This window comes from Magallana gigas, chromosome 4, assembly GCF_963853765.1.
Source record: "Magallana gigas chromosome 4, xbMagGiga1.1, whole genome shotgun sequence".
Lineage (NCBI taxonomy): Eukaryota > Metazoa > Mollusca > Bivalvia > Ostreida > Ostreidae > Magallana > Magallana gigas.
Window position 1 is genome coordinate 52,536,259 of NC_088856.1, and position 21,774 is coordinate 52,558,032.

The 21,774-nt window shown below is 34.4% G+C and overlaps 1 pseudogene; it reads left to right on the top strand.

The window, feature by feature from the left end:
• The first annotated feature begins 6,440 nt into the window (after positions 1-6,440).
• On the top strand, positions 6,441-17,666 carry LOC136274928 (tripartite motif-containing protein 2-like; annotated as a pseudogene).
• Positions 17,667-21,774: the final 4,108 nt, after the last annotated feature.

Here is a 21,774-nt window from a genome sequence, read left to right on the forward strand (position 1 = left end):
TAAACAACTTTGTTAATTGGTTTTTATTAGTTTTTGACCACAAAATTTTAAATATTACGGTAAAATTGAAATAGACTTTCATATTCAAACGGATGGAGGAAAATGTCTGAATGTTTGCATGATCTGGTAAAAATTGTTAAAACTGTAACCCCCTTCCCCTTTTTATAAATCGGTGTTTGCAAACATGAAAATAAAAAACAAAAGACTACCTGAAAGGTTCAGCCAAGGGCTATAGATGACAGTCGGAACCTAAGGGCTTTTTGTTTATTTTCCTGAAACGTTTGGTTGAATGTTTTATTGCAACAAAAAAATTCTAATATAAAGTAGTCATCGCGTCAGTCATTTGTTTTATTACATTGCCTTATTTTTTAATATCAAGCAATTATAAAAGCATGAACTACTTGGCTTTGAGTTTCTAAAATGAAGCACTATTTGAAGACGTAGATATGCATATATTAGTTATTACATGCGCAAATCTAGAATTTTTGCTGGGGGGGGGGGGCGTTCGTTTGAGTTGGGGGGGGGGGGGGTCTGAGGCATATTTTTGGCAATTTTATTTTGTAAATATAAAGAAATTTAAATTTTGCGGGGGGAGGGGGGACTGGATTCTCCTAACCCCCTAGCCTGTTTCCCTGGCCTACCCATAATGCTCTGGGTAGGCCAGGGAAACAGGCTACTTACCCCTCCCCTTCTAGATCCGCGCATATATATTCAATACCTTAAAACCTTGAGAATTAGCCGAATTTGATAATAAGCCGGTTTTCAAGATAAGCCACTTATTTCTTGCATTAAAATTACTAAAAAAAACATGTTTTGAAATAAGACAGTCATGACAGTGCCTTTCATACAGGAAAGATTGTTTTTTCTACAATCAAGATATTTAACACAGTATTATTTTAATTACTAGTATTTTATTATAAAGGTATATAACAGTCATGATTAGTTTTATAAAAAACATCGAAATCTTAAGGAGTAGGTCTAGTAGTCGCCATTGCTAAAAGCTCACCGTTTTAAAGATAGACGCGCAGAATTAAAGACACAAACATTTTCATTTAACTCTTACAATTAGTTCACAATCTATCGATTAGGATTTATTGGTTTCATATTAAGCCGTGGTTTTGCTCTCGTCGTTTCCGGTATTTTGTTTGGATAATGAGCCGTAAAATTGAAAATAAATAAACAAAAATACAAAGTTGACAACGTAAATCTAGTGAAAATGTTAGTTTTTTAAAAGTATTTTTAGGCACAGAGCATTGCTTCGAATTCGAAGTTGAAGAGGGCGGCCATACCCCTAAAAATATTTAAGTGTAAAATAAAAAAAATCGAAATTTATATTCGGGGGTGTTGTTGGAGGGAAGGGGGTTGTTATTTACTACTGAAAACTTTATTACAGTGATTTATATCATGCTTTTTTGATGAATAATTTCAATACATTTTTTACAGTTACAGAAAAGTGGAGGGAAAATTTTGTATAGCCATACTGTGCTTTGCAAACATGTGAGCCCCCCCCCCCCCCCCCCCGTGCGTTGCTATATTTAAACCTTTAATTTACTATTAATTTTCCTATATATTCACTTTTATGGGCTTAAAATTACCCACCTTCGCCCATCTTCTTAGTGGTAATGTTGCAATGGTGCGGCTTAACAATGACATTATTATTTTCATCTTTGAAGACATTCGGACAGCATTTAATACATATGTTGTAATAAGCAATAAACTCATGAGTTAAGGGGGGAGGGGGGTCATACTGTGAAATATATTGTCCTTTTTAATATTTATACGGATTTTCACAGAAGAAGGAAACAAGTATTTCATTCAATCAACACAAAATCAAAAATTTCATACTCAAACTGTCCTCGATTTGCTTTTGTGTCACTCCCAGGGAATTAAAGTAAAATATCAACTTTTCACCTCAATTTCACACTTTATTACCTTATTTTCAATTCAATTTTTACATGATCACAGAAAAGTGGGGGGGGGGCGTAACTCCATTTTAATTCCATTTTTCGTAATTAAATTTCAGAAAAATATTTGCTGTGCAAAAAAGTTGGGGCGGGGGGGGGGGGGGGGAGGCCGGATGCTACGTGCCTGTTATCATCGCAAAGACGATAACTGGTACATGCAGTAAATCATAAAACATGGCAAATTCGGGGCGTGCTAAAACTTGCGGCACAAAAACAAGATTGATAAACAAGGAAATCACCATTTTAAGCATGTCAAGTGTTATCCAAATAAATCAAGAAACAAGGAACTACAAAAAAAGTTAAAGTTTAGCCGATAATTGGTACAGTGCCAGTAACGTTATGTCTAATTTTCATCATATCGTGATTACGCACATTATCAATTTTTGAGAAATCTAGCCGCGCTTGATCATCATTTCAACTTTATTTCATTTCAATCTCTTGGTATTGACTTCGATGAAAATCAATACATTAAAAAAAAATCTATATGGTAAAATCAAAAGCAGGGCGATGTACACTACACCCAAACATCCTTCCGTTGCTCGGAAAAAGCTCTGCCGGAAAGGCCAGAAAAGTTGAAGAAAGACGTGATGTCAAGAGTCGAAGAAAACTATAGTTCTGTGGAAGAAGAGGTAGAGGCCTACACATCAGGGAGTTTGATTTTATACACTAACTGATATAAGTATATAACGTAAAAATTAAGGGAATATTACTTAAATAATATTACTTTCCTTCCACTGCATTTTGTTTGATCAGGGACGTAAAATACGTCTCTAGCTTGATTTCATGGGCATATCAAGAAATATCAGACTATAACCTTGATTTAATGATTCAAATTATTTAACCATTGACACAATGTATTTATTATATCCGGAACTTGGTTTTGTCTTTTTAGACGGTGGCTATAAATAGCCACGGTCTATTGCTACGGTCCTGACCGGAAGAGTATTTCTCACGGGGACCCTAGCGGATAACGAACGATAACTCTGTTAGGCACATGTATGCAGTGTTAAACAGACAATGTTTTATCTACGTGTCGATTTCAGTATGAGAACTAATTTTAATCATATCAGATATTTTAAGCATTACAGTATAGCTTCTAATTATTTTGTACATACATTTAAATAATGTATGAAATTGTGTTTTCCGTCTGTTTACGCGGTATTAATAATTTAAGCACCAACTGCCAGTTTTGACGTTTAACTATGTATCAGGACTGCATAAACTATATCACTGCGATAATTGGTCACAATTGGTCACAATAATTGCTTCTTGTTTTTTTATGATATAAATAATTGCCAGAAACACACTATTTAAACTGGTTTGCCATTTCATATTTCAGCAATTATGCTTCATCGATAAATTCAGCCATTTTCAACGCATTAGTTTTAGTTGAGCAGTATATTTTTTGTTGTTGTAGCTTATTCCAAAGAATTCACAACATATACTGACAATTAATATTACATAAATTACATTTTATTGACCTTCAACCGATCAATGGCACAGTTTTTTCTACAAGCTTAAGTGTGCATGTGTTTTCAAACACACGAAAAACTTTAAATTTACGATACATAAATGTGTTTAATTTTCGACTGACCTGTGATTTACAATGTACCTTATTTTGTACCTCACTCAGTCTGTAGAAATATTAATTTTATTACAGGCACATCGATATTCATCAGACAATATTTACTGAAGATGTTGACGCTTTACTTGCTGCTGACTTTCTCTGAAACACGCTAATCGACGTCGGATTGTAAAATTCATGTGCAAATCGAGTAGCCATTTTAAATGTATATAAACTACATTTTACGATGTTTTAAAGATTTTAGTTCAGATTTTTTTTTTACATATGCGTCTTATGGATTTCGCGGCGTGTCAGTTCGTGTATCTCTAATTTGCAGCAAACGCTAGCTTTTTTGTGAGAAAAAACATGCAATATTCTATATAAATTTATGGTACATTGTGAACGGTAATGTAAGATATAATAATTTTGTAAACTAAACAGTTTCTGTCGAATTTTTTCACAATGAACTGAATAACGCAAATCGACGAGCGAAGTACAAATAGTGACTTTAATTCATATGCACCCGTCCCTGCTAAATGTATTAGAGAATCTTTTCTTTGGTTTGGGGGCATTTTTTCACTAACAGATAACATTATTTACATTTGTAGGTAAACATCGCCCCGTTTGTTCTCGAATAATTTTTTACTCGCGAGTACAACTCTATTATGAACTTTCTTCGACATTTGTTTCCAAGTGTTAGCATCATTTTGTCAATATGCATTTACAAATAGGCGGGCCTATATAAATGCGCCAGTTTGTTGCGACTCGCAATTGAAAAACACACCGGTTAGAAAGTGTCATCACTTAACGCAATGCTACATCGGCCGTAGCGTATACATCCATGCTATATTTGCGATAAATAATGAAACATGAAGGCAAAAAAATGTGCTTCATAGATGACTGTAGAATAAAATTAAAGAGAATGGGTGAATAAGGCGTGTGAAATGCCCATATGAGGAATGATTAGATACGGCAAAATTAAAATATCATTAAATCTGATACTTTAAAAAAAAATAATTAAAAACAATGTATTTTTAACGTAACATCGGGTTGTAATCTTTAAATATTTTAAATACTTGCAATATATTGATCCAAACTGGCGTATGAGTGACAAAACTTCCTAATAGTGTAATTTTTATAACTTCAATGCATTTTCTTTCATAGAGTGGGTCTGAGCTCAATATTTTTTTTTACAGTCTAAATGTGGTTTAATGGATTTTAAACCGATTTTACTCAACAAAAATGTGGAGAGATGACCCACTACAGTTCAAAAATGTCATTTTGTAGCTCAACAATTGAACTTTTTAAAAATATGATACAAGTCCGTAAATTCGTGGTCATAGTCTCATATAGCATTTAAATAACACACTTTATTGTGAATGAAATGGCTCAGTGGTTAGAGCACCAGCCATAAGGAAACTTTGTAGAACTTTGGTTTTTAGGTTGTGGGTTCGATACCACCAAAACTTAAAGATTTATTATTTTTTTCTTATCTTTTTGAAATATTTCAAACTGAATATAGTTAGAAATTACCATTTTGTAAACTTGTATAATAACATATCAAATATATTTAATTAAAAAAATGCTAAATTTGAAATTGTATTTTACGACTAAACCAAATGGGCAGTTGCACCATCTTATTCCCCCATCTTCTTTATATACACAGCTGTACGGTCAGAAAAACGTGCGTTCAACTTGAATTTTGTTTGTTTGGTGATTTTAAAAACGTACTTTGTATAATTGATCAATATTTGTTGTAAGTATACTAGAAAAGTTTGATGTAGCAAGTAATTTATGCGTGTTAAAGTGTACTGAGAAGCGATAAAATATAGCATGTAACTTTCCCGAATTCATTCAAATGATTTGAATAAATCTATTGCTAAATACAATAGAACAAATGTTTAAACGTTGATTAATGAAACTGTCGCGACTGAATGTTGTATGATATTTTTTTTAAAATTTTCATTCACTTTCGTTGTGAGCAAATGGAAATAATCCACTAAAGTCGAAGATAAAATATTGATTGACTCTTCTGTTTCATGATGACGTGCATTCCAAAAGCAATACCAATTTTATCAAACAGGTTCTTGTAAACCCATTCTGTTTTCTTTACACCTAAATGTATTAACTGACTATGAGGAAAAAATCAAATTTGATGGTCCACAAGACTGCAACTTTTTTCCCCGTGAAGAAATTGAGGGAAAATGCTGTCGAGAGGGACAATTAACATACTATATGTATGCCCAAATAGTTAGTATAAATAAGTATTTTATCATGCCAAAGCTTTATTTGTTCACGTTACTTGAGAAATTTACAATATATTTAAAGCACAGTAGTCCAATCCACACTTTTCAAAAGTTGTTCCCCTTTGCGGGGTCAACCCAAAGGTCAAAAGGGAAAAAAACAAAATTTCCCTTCTTTAAACAATCAAATATTTGGGCGAACTGTGATGAAATCTCTTTGGATTTGATTTATTCATTCAATATGTGGTGGCAACCCACATATTTAATGAGTCATTCAAACGGGGTTTTAATGTCAACTGATATAGGTACAAACATACTGATACAAAATATAGATACAAACATCTATACGACAAAGACTACTGTGATATATCTTTGGGTTTTCCCCAAAAGATGACGACCAAGAGACACAGCATTTGTAAAGTGTAGATTGAGATCACAGCTACGATTTCCACAGAATTATCCATGTAGGAAACTCACGACCAGTTGTGCGAGTAAGCGTTAAGTATTAGTGCATGTATGCGATACTGGCCGCGGTTTTCGACAAAAATTATTATCATACATCACTCGTTGTAACATGTAATATGCCACTTTCAAACGACGCCACCGTCTAACAGTACTTTCAGTACTTTGATTTTTAAATCAATCACGTGATTTTAACAGGCCGCCGACCAGGAAGAGGAGTAAACACGAACTAGGAAGATCAAACATGGACATTGTCGTCATTTTGAGTTGTAGGGCTTTGTGAGGTGCGTAGTTTGTTAAACGTATGTTATTACTGATTGTTGAAGAATTATTTCAATCTTATGCTATAACAGAGTTGGCGAAATTGCCTAAAATGTACCAGCTTATGAGTTGTTATCAGTCTAGACAGACTCCCAAAACGGAGTCAATGGAAAAGAATTTCTGCAAGTATTTTGGACTCCGTTTTGGGAGTCTATGCATGCGCACTTGTACAAAAAATGGCGATTTTTCAATGAAAACATGGGGTCCACGAGAAATCATCTTGCAAAGTGCTGCATGTGTTGGCAGACTTCTAACACGTTTTAAAAGACACAGGATATAATTTACTATCGATCGTATTTGCACGAAATAGGTGTTTATTTGCACTTAAGAAAGTTATTTATCTCCGAAGTTGGATGTTTGGACGATGCTTAAAAAGTGATAATTTTGTGTTTTTCATGGAATTTTATCGTTACTAAAGGTAAATTGCATTAAATTGTACTTTCTCCGTATTGTGTTACAATTCAAAGTCACCAAACACTCAAATTGATAAGTGCATAAACGAAAAGGGCCCCGACTACTAACAAAAACTGGCTGCTCTAGCGATGTTTAAAAACGTCTTATTTGTTTTGAAAAAATAGAATTGGTAGTTTAAAAACCTAGAAAATTAAACAAATTGTCATTCTAGATACAATAACTCTTTAAATTAAACAGATAATTATCATCAAAACAATTATAATCGGTCGCGGCGTTTCCGATGTTAGTTAACCATATTAAATGCATAATTATTCAAGATAATTAAGTAATTAAGTCTGAAAATGATGTAAATGAGACTATATTTCAACAAACAATGATAAATAACCATATCCAAGCATTTAATTTATTTCTAAAAAGTTATAGTTATGCGCGATCGAAGATATGGGTGAATTTTTCATTTTAAAAATTAATCTTACGTAATACAAGTAAACAGTTATAAACATTTGACATAAATATGCCAAATAAACGTTCAGAAATGTTTTTGAAAGTTTAAAATTAATTTTTGTCGTGTTTTTGGCCAATTTTATAGATTTATTTAGAACTAAGGGGCATAACTCATACGTTGTTTACATTAGAAACGCCATTTTACCGCAATGCATAATGGAGCCAAAGACTCCGTTTTGGGAGTTAACTCCGTTTTGGGAGTCTCGTCTAGACTGGTTATGAGGGAATCGTTAACATGTTGCTGTCCTTTCAAAGTATCTAGCTTGATGACCATGATGACTATTGGCTAGCACATCATGAAACTAAATCATCTAGTCATCTTTGTAATTTAATAGGATAATTAAGATTAATGTGACTGCTCTTCAACTTGTCAGACATTAAAACTGCACAATTACTATAGTAGATTTTATACAGGAAACCTAACCAGGAAGAGAAAAAACCAAGCACATTGTCGCCATTTTGAGTTGGAGGTGAACAGGTTTGTAATTTGTTAACTGTGGGTATCAATACATGTAACTATTATCTGATTAAGTTGATAATTTAAACCTAGTGTTTTATCTCTACTGGCGTGCAACCTTATATTCATGCCAAGTACCTTTTCTAGCCAGTGCATTGTTACGTCATATTTTGTACATGATTTTATGTCATTGTGTTGATAGAATGACGTAACAATACACTGGCGAGAAATGGTTCTTGGCAAGAATTGGTTGTTTGTCAGTAATTGTCAATTTAGTTTTTATTTCTGATCAAAATTTGGCCATTGTCTGTCATTGTCGTTGTTGTAAATTTCAACATTTTCATCTTCTCTAAAACTGCTTGGTCAATTTCATCCAAACTTGGCACAAAGCATTATTGGGCAAAGGGATACAGTGGGGCAACAGCTTGGGTACAAATTTTTATGTAGGAATACATGGAGGAAAATCTAATTTTCGAAAACCAATCAGCCTGAAAAGCTGTAACTTGTGCACCACTCAGGTATTGTAGTTTCAAGTTTATGAATTATAATCTCTGGAGTTAGTGTTGGGCTACTATAGGAGAGTTGAATTTCTAAACAGGAATACACAGAGAAAAATCTTTTCAAAAACCAATTATGAAGTTGTCTAGACATTTTGTATTTGATACTCTAAAGACGGTTAAAGCTTTTCATTGACTTTATTCTCAGGTGAGCGATGTGGCCCTTGGGCCTCCTATAGCATTTTAATTCACTTGAATATTACTGAAATTTTATAAGCCTGTATATGAAAATCAAGAAAATATGTTAAATGTTAATAGGGATGTATACGTTGCGAAGGTGTGTTCAACAGAGCGGGTGTTGCACATGCTCGCCAAAATTCCCTATACCTGCAACACAACTTTTAGTGAGCGCTTGTGAGCACTCGTTCTTTTGAACACACCCTTGGTTATATATGATATGTTTTTGGTGCGACTGTTGAGGCGAGCGCAGCATAGAAAAGAAAAATCTCACCCTACATATGTAGTGATCAAAATGAAATTAATCAATCATAAGTATGAAACAACGGTTTGTTCTTTCATTTCTATTCCATTGTTATATTACTAAATTTTTAATGGTCTGATAAGATATGAACTTAAGTATTCACTTGATGAGGAGAAACTTTGGTGATTTGTTTCCATAACACCTTGGGAGAATTTTGTTGCATTTTATTTTATAATTGATTTTAAAAAAAAGGTATATGTCCCTTTACAATTAACACTATGTAAAAACTGGAATTCAACTTGTCAAGGGAAAACAACTTCAAAAATATAACTATGGTAATATATACAACACACCAATTCTTAGAGCACAGGCCTGGTAAAGGAAAACGAATGATTCGTGGTGGCGTTATCCCTAGCTATCACTTAGTCGACTGACCTATCAAACTTATTATTTACATCATGAAATGCTATGTACAAACAACTGGAACTGACTTTCTCATTGAAAAATAACAAAATATTTTTAGTTAATATCATTACACAAATAAGGTTCTTTGGTACATTAACATATGCAGGGACCAACCTAGAGCAATATATTAGGGAGACTCTACTTCTCCCTAACACAAAAATAGGAAGAAGTTTAAGGAATCAGGGAGACTTCCATTACTTGACAATGGCATAACACTAATGATGATATACACAGATTAAAGCTTTAAAAATTTAAATTAAATTAGAAGCAAGTCAATCAAAAATAAAACAACTTTTAAAAATTGAAAAAAAACTTATCCAATTTATTAAATTTAATTTATTTGATGTATTCATACATTTTATAAATGAAATGTTTTGTAATTGTTTTAGCAATTTAATTTTAAGTTTAATTGAGGAATAAATTCAGTATCTGTATTTCTGTATATTTTGGAGGTACAGTACTAACAACGCTGATCCCATATTTAACCATGCTCAAAAATCTTCTTCTCAAATACTATTTGACCAGAAAGGCTGTAACTTTTTGGAGGCATCCTCAGGTAGTGTAGATTCAAGTTTGTCCAAATCATGGTCCCCAAGGGTAGGGTGAGGCCACAGTGGAGGAATGTATAGAGAAAATCTTTAAATACCTTCTTCTCAAAAATTATTCGGCCAGAAAAGCTTAAACTTTTGTGAAGGCATCCTCAGGTAGTTTAGATTCAAGTTTGTTCACATCATGGTCCTCAGGGGTAGGGTGGGGGATGAATTTTTACATAGAAATATATAGAGAAAATCTTTAAAAATCTTCTTCTCAAAAACTACCAGGTATAAGGCCAGAAAAGCTCAAATTAGAGTGGAAGCATTCTCAAAGAGTGTAGATTCAAATTTGTTTAAGTCATGGTTCTTGGGGGTAGGACAGGACCCGATGGGGGATAAATTTTTACAAAGGAATATATATAGAAAATCTTCTTTTAAAAACTATTAAGCAAGAAAAGCTTAAATTTGTGTGGAGGCATCCTCAGGTAGTGGTAATTCAAGTTTGCTAAATCATAGTCCCTTGGGCTAGGGCGGGCCGCATGTTGGATGAATTTTTTTAAAGGAATATATAGAGAGAATCTCTAAAGAAAAGTGGGGCCATTAAATGGAGGGGGGGGGGGGTATAAAGGAATAGAGAAAAATCTTCTTACAGGTACAACAAAAAAGGGGCTAGATATTTACCAAATAAAAATATGCGGATAAAAAATTGGCAGATTTTAAATGGTTTATTAGCAATGTCTACTGTACTTAGTTGTCAAGATATTTTGATATAGCTGCAATAATGTAGCCCTCTTCGATTTTTTATATCTGATGTTTACTGGAGAGGGCTACAATTCCACAGGATCTCCGTAAAGGTGCAAAATAATGCGGCTGACTTCGATCTGAAAAGATCCATTTTTTATTTGACTTCCTTTAGATGAAATGATTTTTTAATTGAGGTTGAACAAATTAACCATATATAAATCAAAACCAGATAAAACACATAAGCATGTTTACCAGTCGTCTTTTTCAGCAGCCATGACAGTTCCCGCGAGATTTTATGGGTTTTGATGGGCTTGATAACGTGAATGTCAGTGTAAATAATCGATCTTACCTCGTTATATCACTAAGACATCATTTAAGGAAATGGTATATAATGGAAAATTCATATTTACCGCGTTAATTATGTTTAGAATAGGGAAATTCCTATATTCAGTTCAAGATCCCCTCCTGAATTCTCATTGGCTGTCCCAAAATAAAACTGGTCAAGGTCAGTAAACATGGCGGACAAATTCAACTTTCGTTGTTAACATACACGAAAAATAACCGATATAAGGACTATACTTGATATTTTTGGATTAATTTATGCCATTGACATCTACAATGTTTGAGTTTAGGTAAGAAATGCAAATGTTATTGTCATTTATGTACGATTTGAGGCGAAATCGTTGCGGGAGTGAATGACTCCCGCACTTGCACCATTACGGAGATCCTATGGAGTTGTAGCCCTCCCCCCCAAAAAAAAAAAATCGGGAGAGGGCTACATTATTGCAGCTAATTTTGATACTGTAATGCTAATTTGATCAGTTAAGGCTATTGTTGCTCAGGTGAGCGATTTGGCCCCTGGAGATCTTGTTTACTATCATACAACTTGGCATAGAAATAGTAATCAATATTTAGAATCTATGAAGGACTTTACTTTTGGGCAGAATATTGGCGTAGGAAAATATCGTGTTTTTCAACTCAGAATTGCTGCAAATTAATGAGTCTGGAAAAAGATAGTGACCTTGACTTGACCTTTTGTGTGATTAAACTAATAGAATCATTTGGTTATATGATCTGTTTTACTGTGTCAAAATTTCATGAATTCTTATGCCTCCCTTCGAAGAAGGGAGGGCACATTGCTTTGCTGTCTGTTGGTCGGTCGGTCCACCAACAGTTTCCATTCATTTTCTTTGCAGAGGATGAACATATTGGAATTAAATTTGGTATACAGGTTTATCATGATAATATCTAGGTCAAGTTTGATATTGGGTACGATCGAGCTATTTTCAATAGAGTTATGGCCCTTGGACGTAGACAAATTCCAGTTATTTACAATTTCTGCTCATTTTCTTCGCAGAGGATGAACATATTGGAATGAAATTTGGTTTACAGGTTTATCATGATAATATCTAGGTCAAGTTCGATATAGGGTACGATCGAGCAATTTTCAAAAGAGTTATGGCCCTTGGACATAGAAAAATTCCAGTTATTTACAGTTTCCCTCATTTTCTTCTCAGAGGATGAACATATTGAAATGAAATTTGGTATACAGGTTTATATCATGATAATATCTAGGTCAAGTTTGATATTGGGTAAGATCGAACAAAGTTATACCCCTTGGACTCTGGCTCTGGGATCACGAAACTGTCTTAAATCTGAAGTCAGACTTAAGTCAATAAATTTGCACTTAATTTTTTAGATTGTTCTTAAAGTGGATCACAAAAAAATGACTTAGGGTTAAGTATGAAATATTGTCTTAAATCTTAAGACTGCTATTAGGCAGACTTAAGTTTATAGATTGTTACCAAGTAAGTTCAAAATGGCGACACTCGTTGGATTTTTAATAAGAAATGATCAGCAAAGAGGGCGGCTTCCTTGTCCTCGGGTTTTCTATTTATAGTTGAGGTTTTTCCCCTTTGTTTACTTGCTATTGAAGTTATTTCCCTTTGTTAAAGTGAAAGTGTGTAAGCACGTCTGCATAATGACTGACATGTTATCCAGTAAGAAAATACGCTAATATTTGTGTGAAGCATCTTTTAAATATAATTTTTTAACTTTGTGATACATGTATATAATAATGTTTACGATACAGCCGATAGGAATCTTCAAACGAAGAAGAGTTCCACTTTTAACAAGTTCGGTCAAAAAATCGTGTGAGTTACTATGATGTTAAAGCTAAGACAAATCTTAGTTAAGTTTTTTCTTAGATCATTTTGTGATCAACTTAAGTAAGTAATCTTTAACTAAGTTTGAATCTGAGATTTAAGACAAAATTCTAACTTAAACTTAAGACAGTTTTATGATCCTGGAGCCAGTTATTTGCAGTTTACGTTCAGATGTGTGCATTTAATAACATGTACTATATCCCATTTGTGATGTAAATTAACTACATCATTCTTTTTCTTGTAAAGAAAAAACAGCTTACCGTAAATAATCGAATTAAAGTCAGCAGTGATATAAGAAGCATATAGGGTTAGAATAAGAAAACAACACTATTCTCTGTCCCGAGTTTTTGCTTCCACCACTTTTTCATATTTCTATAATCATAAATACCTTTGTGTTCAAACTACGTTCATCCACTAATATGAACAATGTCCAGATTATTTGTTTTGAAATGCCCCCCTCTCCCGCTTCAGGTTTGAATACACATCCCAAAATAGGAAGTCTACGGGGATTTTGCATTGAGTCAGCCATTTTTAAGCCATGATAACTTTAAAAAATTGCCCGAGGTTTCCCAAGTACTTCCAAATGGAGAAAAGATGTAAACATTTCCCTTTATTTAACTCTATAAGAAATTTTTTTTCGTTCCTGTGAACTTTTACGGGTGAAAAATAATAACAGTTCAATGATGATATCTTGGATATATTCCATTTTATTGATTTCAACTATATTTCTTTCACAGGTGTGTGTATTGTTATTAAAAATCATCAAAAAGTGATGGAAGCAATAACTTGGGACAGATTATAGTTATTTATTAACAAAAGCATTTAATCAATTTAATTTACCCGGTATGCAGTTTAAATAGATAAAATAGAGAAGATTCAATACTTCTTCACATTTAATAAGACTGAACAATTATAATAAAAAATTTTGAAAATTATAATCCGGCTGCAAAGCATACTTATAAATTTTTGAATAGGCTATGTCAATTTGAATGGATGGTAAAAATACATCGTCAAGTATCCAAATGAAGAAGCAATGATAAATAATTTTAGATGTACTCAAAAAATGTAACATTATAGAACTATATATTGTATGTTATTCTAGATAATTCCATTAATGTAAAATAATATCTGTATTTACCGGTACCTAGTGTCGTGTAGGTGTTGGTTACTTTTTAGTCAGGGGGGATAAATTTTCAGACAAATACTTTTATTTATCTGTAATTTATCGTCAAGACCATGGCAGTGTTAATTTGCTGGACAACTCTACCGAAGGGATACGCGGTTTTACCCGAGACACCTGTTTTTGACCGCGGGGGGTGCACGGAAAATACTTGATCAGCGTTGACAGTACTGTATTAGTCAAACCCTTTGACACAAGTACAACCGTTAAGGAGAGAATCTTATTTTCTTTTTTTAAATAACTGTAAACAAATGGTTTCATGATTATTAAAGCATTAATCTGGCAGAGTTATTAACTAATTACAAGTTAACAACTAATTGTATTATCAACATTATAAGAAATAAACATCAGTTGCACAGCATGTTGTTGCATCACCCGTATTTATAACCCCTAAAGATTAAACAGTTTCGAGTAATTAATCATAACAAAAGTTAACTTAGGCTGTGAAAATGTGTTTAAAATTGGTTAATTATCATTTCTTTGCCTTTGGGGTTAATCTACAAGATTTTGAACTCATAATACAAGGCGACTTCAACTTCTCTTTTGGAGTAAATTCCGACGAAGTTACCGATCAAAAAACGACTATTTCGTCCTCTAGGTTGGTCCTTGATATGATACATATGTAAAGTAAGTAAAAAGCGATTGACTGTCCAGTGTGAGATCTAGAATTTGTCAAAAGCGATGCACGTATCAATGTAATTTAAGTAATTTTAGCCTCACATTAAAATTTCTCCCTCTCTCTTTCATTCAGATCATGCTCCCCTTGGTTACAAAAATAGCTGAGAAAGTATGATTGTGGTCCTTTTAGATTTGATTACTGCCTTTTTATCCTCAATTTATTTGCAAAAGATTTTTGTCCCTGGATCTCAAGAGAACATGGGAAGCCATTTGCAATTTACTGAGAATTGTGGGTTCAATTCTGATAACAGAAAATTCATTAGGTCAAGGGAGCATTTTGTTTTTTAGTTTTGAGTTAGAGCTCGCAGTGCTTGCCGACATTTGTATATTAAATGATATTGTCCTACATGTTCTTCGGACTTGGTTTAACAGGTTGGGACCAATCATCCAAATGGGTCTTCATAGCCTGTTTAGGATGTAATGTCCAAAATAGTCAGTCACACTCTTTAAAACAAGTTATATCTATGAAAAATTTTTGTTTAAAAGAATTTAAATGGCTTCCTGTCTTTTAAGCTCTAAAGTGTCCTGTTTGCAACAAGATCAATTTTTCTTCTTCAAAAATAACCAAAGTTTTATATGAAATAGTCAAATGAACAAAAACTGGAATAAAGTGATATATCATTTTTTTGAGAACATGAGTAAAGGTATCTGACCATGGACAAGCGCTGGGCCCAGGATGTGTTACGGTGTGGTCTCTGTGAGACCCCGGGCCCCCCTATGTACTGTGACATTTGTCACATACATCTGTGTAAAGCCTGTGTGGGGGAACATCTCTCTGATCAATCCAAAGAACACAAAGTGCTGCCATTTGAAAAGAGAGGATCTACTCCTAAATGTCCAAAACATTCCAAAAAATTATGTGAACTTTACTGTAAACAATGTGACATTCCTATTTGTACAACATGTCTTTCCTCTGAAGAACACAGTGGCCATAAATTTATTGAAATAACTAAAAACATTGACAGCAAGAAAGAAATAATTCAAAAAGATTTACAAGAACTAGAGAAATCCATTTATCCCACATACCAAGAGATTACATCCATTATTCCAGTCCAGAAATCTGCTCTGAATGAAAACTCCCAGAAATTAACAACAGAAATCGACAGACATGGAGAAGACTTGCACAGAGAAATAAACACCATTATCAGAAACATGAAATCTAACATGGAGGAAATGGACACCAAACACCTTACTGTCTTAGACAAACAGGAAGATGAAATTAAACACACTATTTCTGAAATCACACAGACCATTACTGAACTGAAGACCTTACTGGACTCCAATGATGTCAGCCGTGTCTCTGCCTACAAATCCAGGAATGATGAATTCAGAAGATTGCCTCCTAAACTCACAGTGTCCTTACCAAATTTTACCTCTCAGAAGATCAACAAACAACAGCTTTATCAACAGTTTGGTTCTCTGTCAGAGCGTCATGTATCAAAACAGAAGAACATGGCTACACCATGGAATCTCCCGGTGCTGAGTCCTCTCCCCCGGACAGACCGCTCATTGATGTACCACGGATCATCACACAGATAATCACCGAGTGTGGAGTATTACGCAGTGTGTCCTGTCTGAGTGATGAGGAGATGTGGACGTGTGGTGAGGACAACATCATGAATCTGTACCACCTCAGTGGGAAACAAGTGAAGTCGGTCCAAACCAAGTCAGGGAACGATCCAGAGGACATAGCAGTGACAAGGAGTGGGGATCTAGTTTATACTGATTACGGTGATAGAACTGTGAACATAGTCAAGAATACACAGATACAGACAGTGATCAGACTACAGGGGTGGAGACCTGACGGTGTCTGTAGTACCTCCTCTGGTGACCTCCTGGTTGTCATGAACAGTGATGATGATAAACAAACAAAAGTTGTGTGTTACTCTGGCTCCACAGAGAAACAAAGTATTCAGTACGACGACAAAGGACAACCTCTCTATTCATCTGGTGGATTATATAACACTAAATACATCAGTGAGAACAGGAACCTAGATATCTGTGTGTCAGACCATGGAGCCCGTGCAGTAGTGGTGGTCAATCAGGCCGGGAAACTCCGGTTTACCTACACTGGTCCTCCCTCTACTACCAAGGAATCATTTAGTCCACACGACATCACAACAGACAGCCAGGGTCGGATCCTGACAGCAGACTATGACAACGACCGTATCCACATCCTGGATCAGGACGGACAGTTCCTCCGCTACATTGACAACTGTCATTTACAGGATCCATGGGGTTTATGTGTGGACACCAGAGACAACCTCTTTGTGGCTGAGTACTACACAGGTAAAGTGAAGAAAATGCAATATGTGTAGAACATTACACAGCAGTGTAACATTGTTTATATGTATTACATGTTGACCAACTGACTGTGTGGATATATATAACATGTATTAGCATAAAGATAATTAATTATATTATATAATAGAGTCATGCATATAAAATATACTTCCATTTAGTTCATGTCAACAATATCATTGTTTTGTTTATCATGTTTAAACATTATAATAACAAACTGTTTTAGTGTAGTGATTGTATTGTCCACAAATTGACTGTTTATACATTTAATGTCAAAACAAACTGTGTACATTATAAGAATAGAATCAGAGAAACCTTGTTTGGTATTTGTCAAAGAAATCCAAACATTTTAATGTTGATAAAATGACACTAATGGTTGAATTAAATATCTGTAAAAAAATCTTTTTTACCTCTCCTTTATCATGTTTATTATAATTTGAGTTAATTTCAATCATTTTTTATATGCATAGAAATATAAATCATGCATTTTTTTTTTTCAAAGCAGAAAAACTGAAGGTTCCACATTTGTTGAACATTAGAATGGTGTTTATTTGATCTTTGTTCCGTTTTAAAGATTTCTGTCACTGAAGATTGAGTAACTTTTGTTTCTTACACACTAGTAATAAATCCTGCAGTTGTACGTTGTATACTTTAAATAATGTGTTATCATGTCTAATAAATGATTTGTAAACAGCTTTGTTAATTGGTTTTAATTAGTTTTTGACCACATAATTTTAAATATTACGGTAAAATTGAAATGGATTTTCAGATTCAAATGGATGGAGGAAAATGAATGTTTGCATGATCTGGTAAAAATTGTTAAAACTGTAACCCCCTTCCCCTTTTTATGAATCGATGTTTGCAAAAACAATAGACTACCTGAAAGGTTCAGCCAAGGGCTATTATAATAGTACTCAGATGACCGTCAAGACCTGTGGGCTCTTGTCTATTTTCCTGAAACGTTTGGTAGAATGTTTTATTGTAACGAAAAAATTCATCGCGTCCGCCATTTGTTGAATTACATTGCCTTATTTTTTAATATCAAACATTTATAAAAGCATGAAATATTCGGCATTGAGTTTCTAAAATGTCGCACTATTTGCAGACGTTGATATGCATATACTAGCTAGTTATTACATGCGCGGATCTAGATTTTTTTCCGGTGGGTTCGACGTTCATTTGAGTTTGGCGGGGGGGGGGGGGGAGGGGGTGGGGGTGGGGGGGGTGGTCTGAGGCATATTTTTGGCAGTTTATTTTGCAAATATAAAGAAATTTAAATTTTGCGGGGGGGGGGGGCTTGACTGGACTCTCCACACCCCATCCCCTTCTAGATCCGCGCACATATCAATACCTTAAAACCTTTAAAATTAGCCGGATTTGTTAATACGCCGGTTTTCGAAATAGCCACTTATTTCTTGCATTGAAAATTACTTAGAAATAAGCATGTTTTGAAATAAGACAGTCATGACAGTGCCTTTCATTCAGGAAAGATTGTGTTTTTCTACAATCAAGATATTAAACACAGTTTTATTTTAATTACTAGTATTTTATTATAAAGGTATATAACAAATATGATTAGTTTTAAAATAAAACATCGAAATCTTAAGGAGTAGGTCTAGTAGTCGCCATTGCTAAAAGCTCACTGTTTTAAAGATAGACGCGCAGAATTAAAGACACAAACATTTTCATTTAACTCTTACAGATGTTTAGCTGGATATTCTAGATCAAACAAGTAGTTCACAATCTATCGATTATATACTATATATTTATTGGTTTCATATTAAGCCGTGGTTTTGCTCTCGTCGTTTCCCGGTATTTTGTTTGGATAATGAGCCGTGAATTGAAAATAAATAAACAAAAATACAAAGTTGACAACGTAAATCTAGGGGAAATGTTAGTTTTTTAAAAGTATCTTTAGGCAAAGAGCATTGCTTCGAATTCTAAGTTGAAGAGGGCAGCCATACCCCTAAAAATCTTAAAGTGCAAAAATTAAAAAAATCGAAATTTATATTCGGGGGTGTTGTTGCAGGGAAGGGGGTTGTTATTTACTACCGAAAAACTTTATTACAGTAATTTATATCATGCTTTAAATAATTTCAATACATTTTTTTTACAGTTACAGAAAAGTGGAGGGACAATTTTGTAAAGCCATATTGTGATTTGCAAACATGTGAGCTCCCCGTTCCCGTGCGTTGCTATATGCCTTTTATTTACCATCAATTTTCCTATATATTCAGTTTTATGGGCTTAAAATTATCCACCTTCGCCCATCTTCTTAGTGTTAATGTTGCACTGGTGCGGCTTAACAATGACATTACTATTTTCATCTTTGAAGACATTCGGACATCATTTAATACATATGTAGTAATAAACAATAAACTCACGAGTTAAGGGGGGAGGGGGGGTCAAACTGTGAAATATATTGTCCTTTTTAATATTTGTACGGATTTTCACAGAAGAAGTAAACAAGTATTTTATTCAGTCAACACAAAATCAAAATTTTTATACTCTCTCTCTCTCTCTCTCTCTCTCTCTCTCTCCATCCATACACACATGTAGAAAAAATGTCTGATATATTGGAGTTATCTCTCTTTGACCAGTAATGCATATTGACATCTACGTTATTAATACTAAACTCGTTAATCAGAAAAATTAAAACAATCCAACAAGATTGATTTGTACGCTACATTGAGTTGAATTTATTTGTCATTATTATTATTATTATTATTATTATTTGCATTTTTCATATCTGAAATACTCCATTTAGGCATCTGGAGAAAAGTGAAATTCAATATCAGACAAAAATATTGAACAATTTCCTGAATGATCATGAGATACTTAACTTGCGTAGATCTTAAAGATGACAAAATTAGCTTTGGATTTCAGGAAATTATTTAGTTTATTGGACCTACAAAATATTCATGTGCAAAAAATAAAAAAATCTAAAAATGGGCATCATGACAACAGGGAACTATTTTATGGACCTACAAAATATACATGTTCAGTCAAAAAATGACCATCACTCGCTTATCACCGCTAGCTGCGACCCGAGTTCGATCCCCGAGATCGACGGTGGTTGTATGCACTGGCGTCGGAAGCAAATTGAAAGTGGGGGGGGGGGGGGCTAGACTGAGACTAAGAAATATTGAGAGAAAAAAACCTAATTCCCAAAATCATGAAAATCCTAATCCGAAGGGGGGGGGGGGGGGGGTATACCCATTGTTCCAATAAAAACAAATCTTACCTACCATAATTCTTTTCCCAAAAATAACAAAATTCTTAATCCGGGGGGGGGGGGGGGGGGGGGGGGCTACTATGACTTTGACTCCAACTTCTCAATCTTTCAAACGTACATTACGGAACAATAATGTTTCCGGCGAAAAAAAAGTGTGTGGGGGGAGGGAGGCTGAACCCTCTATTCTGCTATGTGCTTAATGGTAAGGTCTAACTTAGCAAAAAAAGTGGGGGGGGCCCTAGCCCCCCCCCCCCCCGGTTCCGACGCCTATGGTATGTGATATGGTTTGGCGGTTGCCCGATTGGACACGTGGGTTCTCTACGGGTACTCCGGCTTCCTCCTACACAACTGACCCCCTCGCGCTAACATCTGTGCCAACGAAAGATATTAATGTAAGTTGTAGAACTTGTTTATCAGTCGTTGTAAAATAAATAAAGTTCAGTTCAATGGCCATCATGGCAAAACGGAGTTAGTTTCCTTGACCAACAAATTATACATGTGCACTCAAAAATGGGCATCATGGCAAAACGGAAATATGTTTTAAACAGTTTTACCTTACGATTATCATTTTCATGACTCTACTAAAAATCCAGAAGAAAAAAAGTCAGTGGTACTAAGCTTTAAGCCGATATGCGTACCATTTGGTACCATTTGGTACGCATATCATAAAATGCGACAAGCTCTGCAGGTTCGGAAGATTACACTGCTCTAGTTATTTATTCAGGTCTTATTTCAGCAGGTAAAACATACGTGTTTGAAGGGCTACTTAGTCTGCACGTGTAGCGACTGATAAAATAAACTAAACCCGCATACTAATTGTTATTTCTTCCATAAATGAAAACTCCTATGATATGCATTCCTACAAAAACAGATATACATACCATAAAACAAATAAGAATTTCTGGATATGCGTACCATCTGTTAGATGATGTGCGCGCGTGCATGCGTGTTTGGGTGTGGATGTCCAATGTTTTTATTTCTTCATCAATAAAAAATCTCTCTTTCATTCAGATCATGCTCCCCTTGGTTACAAAAATAGCTGAGAAAGTATGATTGTGGTCCTTTTAGATTTGATTACTGCCTTTTTATCCTCAATTTATTTGCAAAAGATTTTTGTCCCTGGATCTCAAGAGAACATGGGAAGCCATTTGCAATTTACTGAGAATTGTGGGTTCAATTCTGATAACAGAAAATTCATTAGGTCAAGGGAGCATTTTGTTTTTTAGTTTTGAGTTAGAGCTCGCAGTGCTTGCCGACATTTGTATATTAAATGATATTGTCCTACATGTTCTTCGGACTTGGTTTAACAGGTTGGGACCAATCATCCAAATGGGTCTTCATAGCCTGTTTAGGATGTAATGTCCAAAATAGTCAGTCACACTCTTTAAAACAAGTTATATCTATGAAAAATTTTTGTTTAAAAGAATTTAAATGGCTTCCTGTCTTTTAAGCTCTAAAGTGTCCTGTTTGCAACAAGATCAATTTTTCTTCTTCAAAAATAACCAAAGTTTTATATGAAATAGTCAAATGAACAAAAACTGGAATAAAGTGATATATCATTTTTTT